Raw genomic sequence first — 19,563 nt, forward strand, 5'->3', positions numbered from 1 at the left:
CCTCAGCACCTGGGCCAACTTTGCTCCAACAGAGCCTTGGCTGCGGGAGGGGGGAAGAGAGAGATAGAGAGGAAGGAGAGGGGGAAGGGTGGAGAAGCAGATGGGCGCTTCTCCTGTGTGCCCTGACCAAGAATTGAACCCCGGACTTCCACACACTGGGCCAACACTCTACTGCTGAGCCAACCGGCCAGGGCTGATAGTCTTCTTATTATGTCTTGTTTTGTTTTGCTGGTTTGGGGGGTTGTTTTTACTTGTTTTATTTTATTTATTTATTTATTTATTTTACAGGGACAGAGAAAGAGTCAGAGAGAGGGATAGACAGGGACAGACAGACAGGAACAGAGAGAGATGAGAAGCATCAATCATCAGTTTTTCGTTGCGACACCTTAGTTGTTCATTGATTGCTTTCTAATATGTGCCATGACCACAGGCCTTCAGCAGACTGAGTAACCCGTTGCTCGAGCCAGTGACCTTAGGTCCAAGCTGGTGAGTTTTTGCTCAAACCAGATGAGCTTGCGCTCAAGCTGGCAATCTTGGGGTCTCGAACCTGGGTCCTCTGCAACCCAGTTCGATGCTCTATCCACTGTGCTACCACCTGGTCAGGCACTTGTTTTATTTTATTTATTTATTTATTTTTTTCAGAGAGAGAGGGAGAGAGAGAGAGGAGAGACAGAGAGAGAGAAGGGGGGGAGGAGCTGGAAGCATCAACTCCCATATGTGCCTTGACCAGGCAAGCCCAGGGTTTTGAACCGGCGACCTCAGCATTTCCAGGTCGACACTTTATCCACTGCGCCACCACAGGTCAGGCCTTGTTTTATTTTTTAATTGCAGTTGACACTCTATATTTTATTTGTTTCAGGGTATACCATAGATGGTTAGACACTTATATAACTTATTAAATGATAGCTCTGATATGTCTTCTACCCACCTGACACTATACATAGATATTACAATATTAGTATATTCTCTGTGCTGCACTATTTTGTAACTGCCACTTTTATTACTTAAACCCCTTTACTTTTCCACTTAGCCCCCCAGCCCTCCATACCCTCCTTCCATCTAACAACCATCAGTTTGTTTCCTGTATCAGTGAGTTTGTTTCTGTTTTGTTTCTTATTATGTCTTTAATGTCTCTTTCCCTGTCCTGTATTTTTCATTATTCTGTGACTCTGATTCATCCTGGTAATTTTTTTTTTTAGATTTTATTTATTGATTTTAGGAGGAGGTGGGAAAAGGGAGAAGCAGGAAACATCAACTTGTAGTAGTTGCTTCTCATATGTGCCTTGACATGGCAAGCCTGGGTTTTGAACCAGCGACCTCAGTGTTCCAAGTCGACACTTTATCCACTGCGCTAACACAGGTCAGGCCATCCTAGTTATTCTTTAAATCTATCTTCCAGTTAACTAATTATCTCTCTAGCTGTGATTTATTTGCTATTAAACCCACTCATTGACTTCCTTATTTCTGCTTTGTGGGGGTTTTTCTTTTTAGTTTTTTAAGTTTTCAGTGAGTTTTTATTAGTTTTGACTCTCAACTGAAATTTTCAATCTTTTTTTTTTTTTTACTCTTTTGAATGTGTCTTTTTTTTTTTGTGTGTGTGTATTTTTCTGAAGCTGGAAACGGGGAGGCAGTCAGACAGACTCCCGCATGCGCCCGACCGGGACCCACCTGGCACGCCCACCAGGGGGCGACGCTCTGCCCATCTGGGGCGTCGCTCTGTTGCAACCAGGGCCATTCTAGCGCCTGAGGCAGAGGCCACAGAGCCATCCTCAGCGCCCAGGCCAACTTTTGCTCCAGTGGAGCCTTGGCTGCGGGAGGGGAAGAGAGAGAGAGAGAGGAAGGAGAGGGGGAGGGGTGGAGAAGCAGATGGGCGCCTCTCCTGTGTGCTCTGGCCGGGAATCGAACCTGGGACTTCCGCACGCCAGGCCAATGCTCTACCACCGAGCCAACCGGCCAGGACCGAATGTGTCATATTTTTTAAAGTTTGTGTCTGAAGACTCCATTTTCTGGACCCTCTTTATATCTATTTCTATAGTTTGTATTTCTTGAGGTCTTTAGTTACATTGTCTTGTTTGTATGCCTGATGGCTTTTGATTGAGTGCCATTGTATATGAAAAAATTTGAAAGTACTTTGAATCCTAGGATAATATATTCTTTATGCCAAAAAGATTTACATTTGCCTGGTACATGAAACTAAGGACACTACCAGTTATAGATTGAGTGATTTGAAGCACTTTGTGTCCCAAAACGAGCCTGGAGGTTTCACTGGCGTCACTGTCCCTGCCACCCCTGCTGTTGGTTTGGTCCTGTCCCTTGATTTTTGTTTCTCTCTTGCCTAATGAGGCTGTTTTAAAGCTATATACTAAGCTTCTCAACCACCTCATCTGGGTACACAGATGCCACCAGAAGAAAAAGCTATTCCAAACGTCTTTGGGTCTTAGTCTTATCACTGGCCCCGTTATTTTCTTCTTTTGTCTAATTATTCTTAGCAGGTCCATCAGTCTGAATTGCCTAGCCTGCCATTATTAGAAGCAGGAGTTCCCTTGGATTCATTCTATTTCCTACTGAAATATATCTACATCTTAAAAGAGAATGTTGTGAGTTATAAAAATTTCGAATTCTAATATGTCTGAAAGTATTTAGTTTAGTTGGAAATAGAATTATTTAAAAAATAATTTCCTTCAATACTTTATTTTTTTAACTTATTAAAATTATTTTTAAGATTTTATTTATTTATTTTAGAGGAGAGAGAGAGAGAGAGAGAGAGGGAGGGAGAGGGAGGGAGGGAGGGAGAGAAGAGGGGGAGGAGCAGGAAGCATCAACTCCCATATGTGCCTTGACCAGGCAAGCCCAGGGTTTTGAACTGGCAACCTAAGCGCTGATGCTTTATCCATTGTGCCACTACAGGTCAGGCCAGTTTGAATCTAATTTTTATCTCTTTCTAAGAAATCTCATTTTTCCTTTCTCTTTTTCTTTTTTTAATTTACTTATTGATTTTTAGAGAGTTAGGAAGGGGGAGAGGGATAGAGAGAGAGAGAGAAACATTAATCTGTTTCTGTTTGTGCCCTGACCAGGGATTGAACCGGCAACCTCTGTATATCCGGACAATGATCTAGCCAGCTGAACTATCCAGCCAGGGCATTTTCCCTCTTTCTATAGGTTTTCTTAATATTTTCAGTTTATGTTTAATAGTTAGAAGTTTAATGTATCAGTGTTTTGTTTTGTTTTTTAATCTATCCTTCTTGGACTCTTTTACTCTAACATTTTTTTCCCCCACCCAAGCTCTGTTTTATGTAGTTCTTTCCCACACTATGGCAATGTTTTCCCTCTTTGAATTCATTCCCGTGTTCTCCTGTCTTCAAAGGACTCCTCAGAGTTTCTCTCTCAGCAGGAATTCTCATTATTTTCTAGTGTAGCTGTATATTCATGTGTGTATTTGTAATTAATCTTCTCTTGTTTATAGGGACCTGGTGAGAGGAGAACTAGGTGTGATATCTGCTCGGGTTGCCCTTCTGAATCTCAGTTGTTCTTTTTTATACCTTCGTCCAACAAAATCATCTTCCTGTAGTCAGGTTGACCTTGAGTCTTTATCTCTTTCTCCCCTCAAATTATCCTATTTTTACTAATCCAGAAATTTAACTAGATATGTACAGAAATAAATTTGCAGAGCTATCTTAACTTTAATAAAATCAGAATCTAAATAGTCTCACTGAAATGTTTAAACAATTTTTAGGGAATGGGCTCTCAATGTTAATTTTATAATTGATGCCTAGGTCTTTGTTATTTTCAACAATTTATAGAATTTTGCATCACATTTAATATTTAGTAAACAGGCCTGACCAGGTGGTGGCGCAGTGGATAGAGCGTCGGACTGGGATGCGGAGGACCCGGGTTCGAGACCCCGAGGTCGCCAGCTTGAGCATGGGCTCATCTGGTTTGAGCAAAAAGCTCACCAGCTTGGACCCAAGATCGCTGGCTCGAGCAAGGGGTTACTCGGTCTGCTGAAGGCCCACGGTCAAGGCACATATGAAAAAGCAATCAATGAACAAATAAGGTGTCGCAACGAGAAACTGGTGATTGATGCTTCTCATCTCTTCATTCCTGTCTATCCCTCTCTCTGACTCTGTAAAAAAAAAAAAAAAAAAAAAAAAAAATTTAGTAAACAGCTCTGCAATTGAGTTCATAGGTTTCTAGAGATAAACTTTTATGGCACTCTAATTGCAGTTATTCTTATTTTGATCAAGTAAATTTTTCTTGTAGCACATAACTGTGTTTATCCCAACATTAAATATCATCTTTAAATCTGGTTAACTTACTGTTTTTCTCCTTAAAGTTTTTAATCAGCACTCTTAAGTAAGCTTTTAAAATACTAAGTTTAGGACTTTAAACTTCTACATGAAGCTATTAGATGTCTGTTATCCTTTTTAACTTCACTCTACAAGCTTAAAATGAAAAAAAAGTTTTAATTAATCCTTTATGTTCTTTTCGGACTGAAAAATACAGACAAAAATTTTCAAACCATTTCTATTGAGTACATTATTCTATTTAAACATATACGAATATTTTTAATCCCAGTTTTGTAAATTTTGAAATATTTGGGAAGTTTTCACCCTGAGAAAAACAAGTAAACAGAATAATGTACATTTTAAAGTTTAAAAATCTATTAGTAAGAGCCAATTTCCTCAAGTGTTAAACACATTTACAGCATAAAATACCCAAATATTAAAACCATTCCACATGCTTTAGTAAAAACTTAAAATTGAAAACTTTTTTACCTGAAACTCTAAACTAAGTAGGCTTTGCTTGGTGTCATTTACGTCTCCAGCTGCAAATGAAACAAAAACAGCGCTTTCTTTAAAACAAAGAACAGAAAGGAATGTTGAAAAATGTTAGCTGACTTCTTAGTAAAATCTAAAATAACTGCTTCCCTTGGGGATAAATGCCTTTCAGTTCTTTGTGCTGAAAACCAGCCAAGAGAGTAACCAGGGGAAATGGTTACTAAGGGAAATATTTCTTTCGAAATCATAGGAAAAGTGAAAAACTGCAGGGGGGGAATTAGTCTGTGGGCTGGGAAGGCGAAGTTGGAAGCATAAAAATGAAGCTTGATTAAGAAATCTGTGGTTAAAAAACAAGAAAGAAATCTGTGGTTTTCATAGACTCTTTACATAAAGATTCTTAATATTTATACTAGCCTAGTTGATAGCACTTGAGCTTTATCTGATTACAGCGATGCTGTTTTTGCCAAGTTTAAGGTACCACATTCCTGGGAAGCCTGTAGTTGGGTAGTGTTATTTAACTCATCATCCATCTCTCTGCCTGCCCACTGGGAATCACACATGCAGTATTGTTAACCAAACAAAAAGCTGTTACATAGTAATGTCACTGAAATTATGTAACTTTCCACCTTGAAGCAATAACAAGAAAATGTACAAAGGATCTGTGAGGCTTCCTATTATGATTACTCTGGCAAATTGGTTATGTACTTTGGCTTCAGTTTCTGCATCTGCAAGGGAGCAGCTCAGAGACAAGTCAGGGTTTCAGACCCACGCCTCTGTTTACAGGTGACTTTGGGTGAGTTACTACTGTTTCTAAAGTTTCGTTTTTTGAACACAGGGATGATAATATCTATTTTTTTTCTTTCTTTTTTTTTAGCTAGAGAGACAGAAACAGACAGGAAGGGAGAGAGATGAGAAGCATCAATTTTTCATTACATCACCTTAGTTGTTCATTGATCGCTTTCTCATATGTGCCTTGACCGGGGGCGGGGGATGGGTGGGAACAGCAGACCGAGTGACCACTTACGCAAGCCATTGACCTTGGACTCAATCCATTGACCTTGGGCTTCAAGCCAGTGACCTTTGGGCTTAAGCCAGCGACGGTGGTGTCATGTCTGTGATCTCATGCTCAAGCCAGATGAGGCCGCACTCAAGCTGGCAACCTTGGGGTTTCAAATCTGGGTCCTCAGCATCCAGGCCCCTACTCTCTATCCACTGTGCCACTGCCTAGTCAGGCTTCTTCTTTTTTTTTTTTTTTTTCTTTTTTTCTTTCTCGAGGCTTCTTCTTTTTAAAAAATTCTCATTATTCTACTTCAGAGGTCTAAATTATTTGACAGAGAAGAGCTACATTTTTTTTCTCCAAAAAAATGTAAAAATGATCTGGATAGATCAAATCAAGATGGTTGACTAAGCATATGAGCACTCAAATTCCTAAAAATAATAAAAACTCCCATTTGATTTTTAAAATATTAACACTGCACTACAAAATAATTAGTACTTTTTTTTTGTGGTAATTTTTTTTTTTAATTTTTTAAATTTTTTTTTTTTTTTTTTTGTATCTTTCCGAAGCTGGAAACGGGGAGAGACAGTCAGACAGACTCCCACATGCACCCGACCGGGATCCACCCGGCACGCCCACCAGGGGCGACGCTCTGTCCACCAGGGGGCGATGCTCTGCCCCTCCGGGGCATCGCTCCGCCGCGACCAGAGCCACTCCAGCGCCTGGGGCAGAGGCCAAGGAGCCATCCCCAGCGCCCGGGCCATCTTTGCTCCAACGGAGCCTCGGCTGCGGGAAGGGGAGAGACAGAGAGGAAGGGGGGGGGTGGAGAAGCAAATGGGCGCCTCCCCTATGTGCCCTGTCCGGGAATCGAACCCGGATCCCCTGCACGCCAGGCCGACGCTCCACCGCTGAGCCAACCGGCCAGGGCCGGTAATTTTTATTTATTGATTTTCGTGAGAGGAAGTTGAAAGGCAGAAACCATGTGTTGAACCGAAAACATGAGGCTGTTGTGTTCACAAAGGAAAATTTATTTTAAACTGTCTGGGTGCTAGCAAGCTGAGACCAGCAAAGGGTGTCAGCCCCAAGCTGCAGGAGAGAGTGTTAGATATAGGAGCTAGGGGTGGCTGCTACAGGCATCTGCTGACATCGGGTGGTGCACCAGTGTACTCACAACATCCTGGTTTATGGCATTGGTCACTGATGTGAGGGTGAGTAGGAGGTGGGGGATTTGTTTGGTAAGTTAACACAGGTCTAATTAGTGTAGGTCCATTACCAGTCTATCTGACATTCTCTCTGGGAGACAAGATAAAGATTTAAGATTTGTGGTTCTGCCCTTTTCAAGACCGACTGTCTCCTTTCCTAAGCATAAGGTCAGGCTCCTCCTAAATGTTTGCTCCCAAGGACACTTCCCAGATTCTGCTGTGAAGATAAACATCCTGATGCATTTCAAAGAGGAGGCCAGGGAGCCCTTAAGAAGGAATAGCAAGGAAATGAACTATAACCTTACAGTGGGGGATGAAAATGTTCTGTTTCTTAATTTTGCTGCATCTGTTGGCACAAGACTATTTCCTCCATTGTGGATTGGAGTGGTGCCACAGCTCCTCAAAACTTTGTACAGCAGCTCAACCGTCATTTATCAGCAAAAGAGAGGTTTGGGCCAGGTTACCAAGTAAGAAGGACGTCCCAAGTAAGGACTGGTTACTAAGTAATCCAGTCCTTCTCCTTCAGGCCTGCATTGTTTTAGAGATGGCAGCAGAATAGCCATTTTATCTATCAGAAAGGCAGAGAGTAAGACAAGAATATCAATCTATTCCTGTATGTGCCCTGACTGTTGATTGAACTGGTAACCTCTGTGCTTCAGAACGATGCTCTAACCAACCGACCTATCCAGCCAAAGCCATAATTAGTACTCTTAGAAGACAAGAAATTCTGAGAAATTTCGTAAAGACTAAAGGCACATAGACTGACCAGGCAGTGGTGCAGTGGATGAAGCGTTGGACTGGGATGTGGAGCACCCAGGTTCAAGACCCCGAGGTCGCCAGCTTGAGCGTGGGCTCATCTGGTTTGAACAAAGCTCACCAGCTTGGACCCAAGGTCGCTGGCTCAAGCAAGGGGTCACTCGGTCTGCTGTGGCCCCCCGGTCAAGGCACATATGAGAAAGCAATCAATGAACAACTAAGGAACCACACGAAGAATTGATGTTTCTCATCTCTCTCCCTTCCTGTCTGTCCCTATCATCCTCTCTCTGTCTCTACCATAAATAAATAAATAAATAAATAAACAAACAAACAAACAAATAAATAAATAAAGGCACGTAGACTCTGTCTGATAGATGACATTACAGCCCAAAATATGTGTGGGACAGGATAACTCTGTGAGTGTTCCAGATTTAGAAATGACAGATCCTAGGAATAGTGAGGTTCATTGGGAAGCTGCATTTAAGAGTAGTGTTGGAATCCATGGGAGTCCGAAAGACCAGAGTAACAGGTTTTATTGAAAGGAAGAAAGGAACCCTGCCGGGCACTTCTCCTGGGGGAGAAGAGCACCAGTTACAGACTAGGGGCAAGTTATATAGTGTTTGGGAGAGCCTGAGGGGATACTGAGGCAAAAGTCCTGGTATGTCCGGAATGCTCCTCCTTGGGGGGCTTCGAGCATGTGGGTGTTGAATCAAAAGTCCTGGTGTGTCCGGAGCCCCTCCTTGGGGCGGGTTGTCAGCTTTTTGGAATTCCTTTGTCTCAGGAGTGGTAGTCCAGTAAGGGTGAGGTCTGACAGATAAGTGGAACATCAAGAGGGCAGTTTGGAATTCACGTATCTATCAAGTAGCAGGCAGATAACCTCAATCCTCCAGATGTCTCTATTGTTTGTTCTAAGTATTAGGCATTTTCCCCCAAATTGAACCCATGTCCTCGTCTACTTGGCCTTGGGTGGCTGGTGGAACATGGAGTCCCCATGTTCTGAATTCAAATTTGCTACAGTACAACCCAGTACCAGCACAAAGTTGACCATCTCTACCTACCGTTTCAGAACTTTTGGTCAGTGTCTAACTCTGTATTCTCAATCATAACCAGATAGCACAGTATTACCAATTAGAATTACAAAAATCCAAAGCACCAAATGCTGGTGAGAATGTGGAAAAACAGGAACTCTCACACACTGTTGGTGGGAATGTGTAATAGTACAGCCACTTTGGAAGACAGTTTGGCAGTTTCTTACAAAACTAAACATACTCTTACCATATGATCCAGCAATCATGCTCCTTGATATTTACTCAAATGAATTTAAAACTTATGTTCACACAAAACCTTGCAATGGATATTTATAGCAGCTTTATTCATAATTGCCAAAATTTAGAAACAGCGAGGATGTCCTTCAGTAGGTAAATGGATAAACTGTAGTACATCCGGAAAACGAAATACTACTCCATGCTAAAATGAGTGGCTCTCAAGCCATGAGAAGACATGGAGGAACCTTATGTGCATAAATTCTAAGTGCAATAAGCCATTCTGAAAAGGCCAAAAACTGTATGATTACAACTGTTTGGAAAAGGCAAACTTGGAGACAGTAAAAAGATGAGAGGTTGCTAGAGTTTGGGGAGGAGAGGGATGAACAGGAGGAGCACGGAGGATTTGTAGGGCGGTGAAACTACTCTAATATATGATGGACACATGCCGTCATATAGTTGTCTAAACCCACACAGTGCATAACACCCAGAGTGCATCCTGACGTAACTGTGACTTGGGAGATGATGTGCAGGTCCATTAGTTGTCACAAATGCACCATGATAGTTGGGGATGTTGATAATGAGGGAGGCTAGAGGGGAAACTGGGGATATATGGGAAATCTCTGTATAGTGCCTTCCTCTTTATTTTGCTGTGGACCTGAAGGTGCTTTTTAACAAAATAGCCTTAAAAAATATGGCCTGATTAAAAAATATGTATACATTGCTTGAGTAGGAAAAAAATGTTGATGGCATGTGGTGTTTGGGTGCAAACAGAAATGCATATTCTTTGAAGGCAACTTAAAAATAACTATACTCCGTCCCAGCCTTTCCTGTCTAGGAATCCAGTATGGAAACATGTTTTTCTCAGCATGGATATCCCCCTAGGAAAGCACTTTGGATCATTGTAACTATGGGTGGGGTGGGGAAGGAATTAACCCAGTTGTATATTGATATGGGACAGTGGGCTGCCGTGAGCTATGGAGAGAAACTGAAGTAACTGTTACACAGGTGTGTAAAGTTGTGCACAATATACCAAGAAGAAAGAAGTTTCAAAACATTGCATGTGCCTGACCAGGCGGTGGCGCAGTGGATAGAGCGTTGGACTGGGATGCGGAAGGACCCAGGTTTGAGACCCCGAGGTTGCCAGCTTGAGCGCGGACTCATCTGGTGTGAGCAAAAAGCTCACCAGCTTGGACCCAAGGTCGCTGGCTTGAGCAAGGGGTTACTCAGTCTGCTGAAGGCCTGCGGTCAAGGCACATATGAGAAAGCAATCAATGAACAACTAAGGTGTTGCAACGAAAAACTGATGATTGATGTTTCTCATCTCTTTCCGTTCCTGTCTGTCTGTCCCTATCTATCCCTCTCTCTGACTCTCGCTCTGTCTCTGAAATAAATAAATAAAAATTAAAAAAAACCCAAACAAATAGTGCATGTGCTATTATCTTACATAAGGCCAGGAGCCACTGCCATCGTGGCCATTCACATGCAGGTTCTCATTGAATTTGAGCAGACAGTAGAGAAACAGCGGAGCCGAAAACTGGTGGGCCATGCCTTTATTCTAGCCTTGTACCGCTGGGCAAGTAAATTCACACAATGGGAAAACACTTCCCTTTCCAGTCAGGGCTCCCAAAGGCACTGACTTTCTCCCGTTTTTTTCTAGAATCAAAGGCCCCACTAGCTCAGTCCCCTCTGGTCCCCATCTCCTTCTCTCTGCACAAACTGGCTTCTCCTTCAGCACCCCGCCATCTTGACTGCTTCTCTGCAAAAACATGGCCTCTTTCCTTCCCTTTCTCCAGCTTCTTCACAGACTTTTCTTGGTGCAAAAACCCCTCCTCCAGCACACATTAATTAGCATAACAAAGTCATTCCCAAGCAGGAAGGTAATTAGCAGCATCACCTGGCAGCTTCATCACATGGGCAGCGACCGTTTTTAACAATAAAAGTGAGCAAAATCAAATTTTACAAACTTATTTGTCCAACATCTTATCTTCTTTAATGTATACAATTTAGCACCTTTCTCAAGGACAATTTGGAAGGAATAAACAACAAATTGTGAATAGTGGTTATCTTAATGATGGCATTATGGGGGAGCTTTATTACAGAATAATTCTGTATTTTTATAATGTTTTGAGCTTTTTATAACCAGTTCAGAAAACTAGTAACTTCTGGCCCTGGCTAGATAGCTCGGTTGGTTAATAGACTTTTTTTTTTAAATTGATTTTAGTGAGAGGACAGGAGAGAAAGAAAGGGGGTGGGGAAGGAGCAGGAAACCTCTATTCATAGTAGTTGCTTCTTTTATGTGCCTAGACTGGGAAAGCCTGGGGTTTTGAACCAGATACCTCACCATTCCAGGTCGACACTTTATCCACTGTGCCACCACAGATTAGGTGATAGCTCAGTTGGTTAGGGTGTCATCCAAAAGCACAGAGGTTGCCAGTTCAATCCCCAGTCAGGGCACATACAAGAACAGATCAATGTTCCTATCTCTCTCACTAAAATCAATAAATAAAAATTAGAAAAAAAAAGAAAGAAGAAAACTAGTAACTTCTGAAAGAGAATTTAAACAATCAGGAAAAAAAGTAACTAAAAATAGCAGCACAGAAGAGTAGCAGCAGTCACCATGCCAAGACTGACAAGGTAGCAGAGAGCCTGGCTATACAGTTGCTGAGATCCCTGCTCTAGACTTTCATGGTTTAATGGACTGTTACATGAGTCCTTCTGCAGAAGCTGTTATAACAGCAGTATATGTAAAATGCTGGCATTGAAGTTCTCCTCCCTTTTACTGTTTCAGCCATAACTTTATCCTGAGACTTAGCTCTAACAGCTGCTCTGCAGAGTTTTATTCTGGTCACCAAACAGGATGTGAGCTGGGCCCTCAGTGCCTAGGCCGCAAGGCGGCCAGTGCAGGTTTAACTCCAGACCGTGTGTTTGAGTGAAGTGTCTCTACTTCTGTGGTACTGAGCACCAGTCAGTTACTTTTCCTCTTAAGGGTGTAGTTGCTTTCCATATGACAACTTTGTGGACAACACCCAGATAAAGCTGAATTTTGGAAATTCTAAGTAGGGCCCCTCTCAGAAATGGGAGTCCTACCTTGCCTCAGGCCTAGTCTGAATCCCCACCTGTTGCCATAATCAAACTCTTTTTCAGCTAATTCACACTGCAATGTGACATTTGCTTCATTTGCTTTTATTGAATTTACCCTCTCGAAGGAATAGAACACTTAAGTGGAGCATTTATATATAAACATGCCATGATATACTCAACTCTTCTTCTGTCAGTGGCCATTGGGTTGTTGACCCATTTTGAGTTTTGGTGCATGTTTGTTTCTAGGTTGCTTTAAAAAACATTCAAGTAATATCTACTCCCGCTAGAAATATATAAAATGCCTATTTCCCTGCAATTTTATTTTTTAAATTATGTTTATATTTTTGAATAGGTAATACATGTAAGTGGCATAAATTTTAAAAATACAATTAAAAATTTCAGCTTTCTATATCCAATATTGAAGGATTGGGTAAGTCTACCAACCTTCTTATCAAAGACAAACTAAAAAGTCAGATCACTATAAAAATATTTTTAAATCATCCTTGAGGTCTCTTTGAGCAGCGCTTTGTCCTGGGAGTGTTTACCAGAAATATTAAAGAGCAAAAGTATCAATGAAAAATATTACACAGCAGACAGGATCAACAAAGCTAAAAGTGGGGGGTGAGGAGAAAGCACAGGTTACTAGTATGAGAACTAGAAAATTGCCCACTACAGATTTTAAAAACATTTGAGAGAAAATAAGAGGATATTATGAACTACTTTATGCCAGAAAATTTAGATGATATAGACAGTTTCTAGAAAAATACAATTTAATAAACTATCAGAAGAAGAAATAGAATATCTGTATTATCTATAACTTAAGGAAATTGAATTCATAATTTCAAACCTTCCCACAAAGAATACCACAGGCCTCTATTATTTATGAACAGATTCTATCAAACAGTTTGTTAAAGTCAGGATAACTAACTATACTACAACCTGTCAAAGACATTACAAGAAAGGAAAATTATAGCTTAGTCTTACTATTGCACACAGATTTTTTAAAAACTAAAATATTAGCAAACCAGCCTGACCAGGCTGTGGCGCAGTGGATAGAGCATCGGCCTGGGATGCCGAGGACCCAGGTTTGAGACCTCAAGGTCACCAGCTTGAGCGCGGGCTCATCTGGTTTGAGCAAAAGAGCTCACCAGGTTGGACCCAAGGTTCCTACTCAAGCAAGGGGTTACTCGGTCTGCTGAAGGCCCCGCGGTCAAGGCACATATGAGAAAGCAATCAATGAACAACTCAAGTGTCGCAATGTGCAACGAAAAACTAATGATTGATGCTTCTCATCTCTCCATTCCTGTCTGTCTGTCCTTGTCTCTCCGTCTCTCTGACTCTGTCTCTGTAAAAAAAAAAAAAAAAAAAAAAAAATATATATATATATATATATATATATATATATATATATATATATTAGCAAACCAAACCAGTTGTGTGTGTGTGTGTGTGTGTGTGTGTGTGAAGATACATCATGAGTACATTGGATTTAGTATTTAAGAAATATTTGGATGATTTAAGGATAAAATCCAAACTTTATATGATTATCTTAATGTTTAAAGAAGAAATAAAGAAGGGAGAAAGGGCAATAGAGGCAGGAGGGTGGGAGGCAGACAGGCAGGCTTTTACCATTCAGAATAAGACGGAACTCCTTAGTCTGCCAGGTTCTGCCGGTAACAGCATTGTTGCACTCCTAGCTATATGCCCCAAAAAAGTGGAAACACTTCTGCATGAAAACTTGTGCACCAGTTTTGGATTTCATAGCTGCACTACTCATAATAGCCTAGGTAGGGGGAAAACCCAAAAGGCCATTAGCTGATAAATGGATAAATAAAATGTGGAATATTATTCAACAATAAAAAGGAACAAAGTGCTGACACATGCCTCAATGTGGACGAACCTCAAAAACAGTATGCCCAGTGCGTGAAGCTGGTCACAAGAAGCCACATATGATTCTGTGCATGTGAAATGTTCGGGGCAGGCAAATCTCCAGAGGCAGACAGTAGATGAGTGTTTGCCAGGGTGAGGAGGGTGCGGGTAGGAGCAAGATGGGGAGGTACTGCAAGGGGGTTCTTTGTAGGGTGATCAAAATGTGCCCAAAATAGGTAGTGGTAATGGCTCCCAACTAGGAATATATTAAAAACCACTGAAATGTATTCTTTAAAAGAGTGAACTCTATGGTATTTAAATTATATCTCAGTAAAGCTGTTACTAAAAAAATATACTCAATGGTGAAATTTTAAAACTTTTCTTAAACTTACATAATATGGTTATATGTATAGAAAATCAGAAATAACTTTCAGATGAAATAGGGCATGTTCAGGTGGTATGGCCATAAAAATTATTAAAATCATCTAAAGACTTTTTCTATGTACAACATATAAAAATCCATTGTGTCTTTCTACAGTTAGAGAATGAAATCAAGGAAAAAATGTGTTTTAAATATCAAGCATATTTAAGTATATATTTCAAGTATATGAGAATAATCAAAGCAAAGATGAGAGAGATCACTTCAGAGAGAATGTTGAGAGAGATTAAAGATAACTATGGGGGGAGGGAACACAGGACTGCAAAGATATCATTTCTCTGTAAACTGATCCAACATGATGCAATTTTAATCAAAATCCTAATTGTTCATGCATTGGGGTTTTTTTTGGGAGGAGGGAGTTGATTGGTTGGTTGGTTGGTTTGCTTGGGTTTTTTTTGGTGGAATTTGACAAATTCTAAATGTATATGGAAAAACAAAGACCAAACAATAGCCAAGCTATTGTTGAAGAAGAACAAGGCTCTAGGAATTTCTGTCTTAAATATCAACTCTTATTATAAACAAATATGATAATTAAGACTGTTTGGTGATGACACAAAGATGAACAGTAAACCAGTGGGACAAGGACTTGTTCACATTTGGCTCCTTGATTTATGAGACAAGTTTCTCTGCCAGGAGTGGGGGTACCTCACCTCGACCAAGACTGTGTAGAGAGACTGAGGAAGACAGAAGAGACTGCATGTGTGGAAGCAGGCCCCGGATGTGTTCTATTATGCTCTGCTCCAGAGACTAGAATCGGTTCCAGTGGACAGAGGATACAAACAGGCTGATTTAGGCTTAGTTTAAAAACAAACAAACTCTCTCATTACCAGAACTGTCTGACTGAGCTGCCAGATGAGGACTAGAAGGACTTCAGTTGAAACCAGATAACATTCTACTGGGAATGCTACAGAAGGGACTTTTTTTCTTTTTTTTTTTTTAGCAAGAGAGAGAGACAGGCAGGAAGAGAGGGAGATGAGAAGCATCAACTCATAGTTGCATCAACTTTAGTTGTTTATTGATTGTTTTCTCACATGTGCCTTAACTGGAGTTGAGGGAGCTCCAGCCAGGTCAGTGACCCCTTGCTCAAGTCAGCGACCTTGAGCTTCAAGCCAGCGATCTTTGGGCCCATGCCAGTGACCATGGGATTATGTCAATGATCCCATACTCAAGCTGGCAACTCTGCATTCAAGCTGGTGACCTTGGGGTTTCCAACCTGGGACTGACACTCTATACACTGTGTCACCACCAGATCAGGCACAGAAGACACTGAACTCGACAATATCTTTTTTTTTTTTTCAGAGACAGAGCGAGAGTCAGAGAGAGGGATAGATAGGGACAGACAGGAACCGAGAGAGATGAGAAGCATCAATCATCAGTTTTTCGTTGGGACTCCTCAGTTGTTCATTAATTGCTTTCTCATATGTGCCTTGACTGCAGGCTTTCAGCAGACCGAGTAACCCCTCGCTCAAGCCAGCAACCTTGGATCCAAGCTGGTGAGCTTTTTGCTCACACCAGATGGGCCTACGCTCAAGCTGAGGACCTCGGGGTCTCAAACCCGAGTCTTCCGCATCCCAGTCCAACCCTCTATCCACTGCACCACTGCCTGGTCAGGAAACAATATCATTTTAAGTCATAAAGTTCCATGTTTTTTGAGTCTGCCTTTTTAAGGTTGCATTGGCAGGCCACAGGGACCTCAGAGGCCCACCTTTTCTTTGGGGCCTTCTCTCACTCCCTGAGCACAGTGTGATGAGGGGGCAGGCTTAGTAAAATGGCCCACATAGACTGCTGTAGGTCAGGTTCTAGGTCAGCTTCTTTGTCCATGGGTTCTCCAGGCCACAGCCATCCCTTGAAGTTCCAGGTGTCTGGAGCAGACCCTGAATCTCCTCGCTGAGCATTTCCAGAAGAGGACACACTGACCAGCTCCTCTACCTTACATCTGGTTGTAGAGAGAAATGCTAGTGAACAAATGGTGTGGCTTGAAGATGTCGGGGTACTGAAGTCTTGATAAGAAGAACTAATCTAACAAAGAAATGCAGTGCCTTGTTTTTGAGAACTAAGTTTAAGAGATGACAATGAATATAGCATATGTTCCTGGGGCCTGCTATATCTTCATTTCAGTGTGGTTTGAGTTCCTGTTCTGCTGCAGAAACACTCAGTCTGGGACAAGTGAAGGTTCACGTGTGATATTCCAAATGTGCTCAAGTCATAAGTCAAGCTAGCAAGCAATTAAATAAATACATTGGGGCACCGTTCTCTCACCTCAACAAGTATCCTGGAACTATGGGGTCAAACTCAGAACCCTGAACTCCACAGAATTTGCCTCCAGCTATCCATGGTGGCTCAGGAAGGGGTAGTCACTGGCTCCTGCCCTGTGCTGTGTGCCGTCCCAAGCTATGAGCAGCTTGTGTTGCCACCCAGCCTATGCTTTCAGGTTTCTCCTCAGCCTTACACAAGCAAACCCTTTGGGCCTAGGGTTGTGATGGCGAACCTTTTTATAAAAACCGCCTGCTTTTGCAGTGCTTGTCAACCTGGTCCCTCCAGCCCACTAGTGGGCATTCCAGCTTTCATGGTGGGCGGTAGCGGAGCAACCAAACAGTGCCGCGATTGGCCCACCATGAAAGCTTGAATGCCCACTAGTGGGTAGGAGTTACCAGGTTGACCAGCACTGCAAAAGTGGGCGGTTTTTATAAAAAGGTTCGCCATCACGGGCCCAGGGTTTGCTCACCTAACTTCGTGGTGTGTCCTCAGGGCCACAGAGCCAGGGTCCTCCCTAGCCGAGTCCTAGAAACAAAACCACTTGGGTAGGGAACTCTAAGGTATCGGGCACCCTGAACATAACCTCCGGAGGATTCACTTGCTGTGAGAGTTGGCCGGCACCTTGATGAGTGCAGAGTGGCATGACCAGGGCAGGGCCAGCCAGAGCCTGGTGCAGAGATTCCCTGTCAGTCAGCTCTGACTGTGAGGCTAGGTTCTGAAGCCAGGAAGTGTCATGAGCAGTAACCATAGTTTTCTTTTTTTTTGTATTTTTCTGAAGCTGGAAACGGGGAGACAGGCAGTCAGACAGACTCCCACATGTGCCCGACCAGATCCACCCAGCACGCCCACCAGGGGGCGATGCTCTGTCCATCCGGGGCATCGCTCTGTCGCAACCAGAGCCACTCTGGCGCCTGGGGCAGAGGCCAAGGAGCCATCCCCAGTGCCCGGGCCATCTTTGCTCCAATGGAGCCTCGGCTGCGAGAGGGGAAGAGAGAGACAGAGAGGAAGGAGGGGGGAGGGGTGGAGAAGCAGATGGGCACCTCTCCTGTGTGCCCTGGCCGGGAATCGAACCTGGGACTTCCGCACGCCAGGCCGACGCTCTACCACTGAGCCAACCGGCCAGGGCAACCATAGTTTTCAGAGCAGAAAATGTTCTGGGTGGAGAAATCTATAGGAATATGGTAAGGGATTGGGTGTGGAAGTCTTATTGTGCGGCATCTCAGTTCCCCAAAATGGGGTCCTACATGATGTCATACATTTCTAAATATACTTAGCTCTTGAGGTAAGGGAAGTGCTGTGTAAGTATAACAATTCAAGGGACCTAGTCTGAAATAATCTGGCTGAGGAATATAAAAAGCTCAGCAAGTAAACATGTGAGGAGCAAGTTGGGTCTCCTGTGTGACTGACCAGAGCACCTTCATGAACCGTCCAGTGCATCGCTGAATCAGGAGTGTGGCAGTTTGCATAACCTTGTAACCTGTCTGCAATCTTCAAACTGCCATTTGTTCCTTCATCCCATCCTCTACCTAATTTCTTGACAAAGTTATCTCTAGGCAATGCCTCCCCGTGTTCACCTCCCATGTGTTGCTCATTCTTCTGCAGTTCTGCTGCAGCAATTTTGTCCATCATAAACCTGCCCTCTCAGACATCCCACTGGCCCCTAAGCTACTCGGCCTTCTTTTTTCTTGGCATTTTCTTATTGATTGCCATTCTCTTGGAAGCCAGTCTGCTCTTCCATTTTTTTCTTCATCCTTTACTGATCCTCCCCTTTGTTGGCATTATAAATGTTGATGTCATCATCATTTTTCTCCCTCTTGCTCTTTTTCATTCATTAAGCAAACACAAAAGCACACTAATCATATCACTTTAACATGCCAGTGAGCTACAGATCTGTTTGAGCTCTAAACTGTTTGCTGAGCTTTATACTCAAATTGCCAACTTCCATTAGGTCAGTCTGGCTTGGATCTCTCCCAAGCATTGCATCAGCACATCCAGAACAACATGTACTTTCTACCCTCAGACTTGTTACTCCTTCTTGATTTCTTATTGTAGGTAATTCATGGAAATACAGAAATGCAGAACTTACCTAACCACTAGTTTTACTGGCTGGTTTTTAAATTTAGTTTCACCTCTGCTTTTTATAGCTGATTAGTCAAGTTTAGGTTTGGATGGAGATGTGAATTTATATCATGTCTATCGAACCAGGATATTGTTTTGCTTATCCAAACCAACCTGTTTTAACACTTGTAATATTCTGATAGGAGTTCAAGAGAGCTTATGTTAGAGAAAAAATTCTGTATACAAAAACCATACTTGGTATTTAGTTTGTTCTTAAAAACTACAGTAATGTTTTGCTATAAGACTGTGCATTCACCCTGACCAGGCGATAGCTCAGTGGATAGAGCGTCGATCTGGGATGCTGAGGACCCAGGTTTGAAACCCCGAGGTCACCAGCTTGTGCATGACCTCACCAGGTTAAGTGCAGGGTCGCTGGCTTGAGCACAAAGGTCACTGGCTTGAACCCAAAGTTGCAGGCTTGAGCAAGGGGTCACTGGCTTGGCTGGAGCTCCAGTCAAGGCACATATAAGAAAGCAATCAATGAACAACTAAGGTGCCGCAACAAGTTGATTCTTATTTCTCTTTCTTCCTGTCTGTCTGTCTGTCTCTCTCTCTCGCTAAAAAAAAAAAATGAGTCATGCATTCAAAGTTAAAAATGTAATGTATGTTATTGAGCACTTAAATAAATTTGTGGAGTTTTAAAATAAGTTAGGAATAGATGTTTGCAGTATATTAGAATCAGGTCCTCACCTGTACCTACACACCCTGCACGTGTTGGAGTTGGGAGAGAAACAAGGGCACCAGCATTAATGAGCCCGATGCCTGGCTCTCTGCTAGGCACAGTACGCGTGTATCTCCCCAA

At 42.4% G+C, this 19,563-nt stretch overlaps 2 protein-coding genes across 8 annotated transcripts in view; one reads left to right on the forward strand and one right to left on the reverse strand.

Moving 5' to 3' along the window:
- The window catches only part of ECM2 (extracellular matrix protein 2), a 45,461-nt gene extending 40,557 nt beyond the window's left edge, over nt 1–4,904 (reverse strand). For all 3 annotated transcript variants that reach the window (XM_066368372.1, XM_066368371.1, XM_066368369.1), the window contains exon 1: nt 4,776–4,904. The gene's annotated coding sequence lies outside the window, so the exon portion shown is untranslated. The remainder of the gene's footprint in view (nt 1–4,775) is intronic.
- Nucleotides 1–19,563, forward strand: part of CENPP (centromere protein P) — a 249,256-nt gene that overhangs the window by 194,741 nt on the left and 34,952 nt on the right. The gene's annotated exons all lie outside the window — the stretch shown is intronic.

This window comes from Saccopteryx leptura, chromosome 2 (genome assembly GCF_036850995.1).
Source record: "Saccopteryx leptura isolate mSacLep1 chromosome 2, mSacLep1_pri_phased_curated, whole genome shotgun sequence".
Classification (NCBI taxonomy): domain Eukaryota; kingdom Metazoa; phylum Chordata; class Mammalia; order Chiroptera; family Emballonuridae; genus Saccopteryx; species Saccopteryx leptura.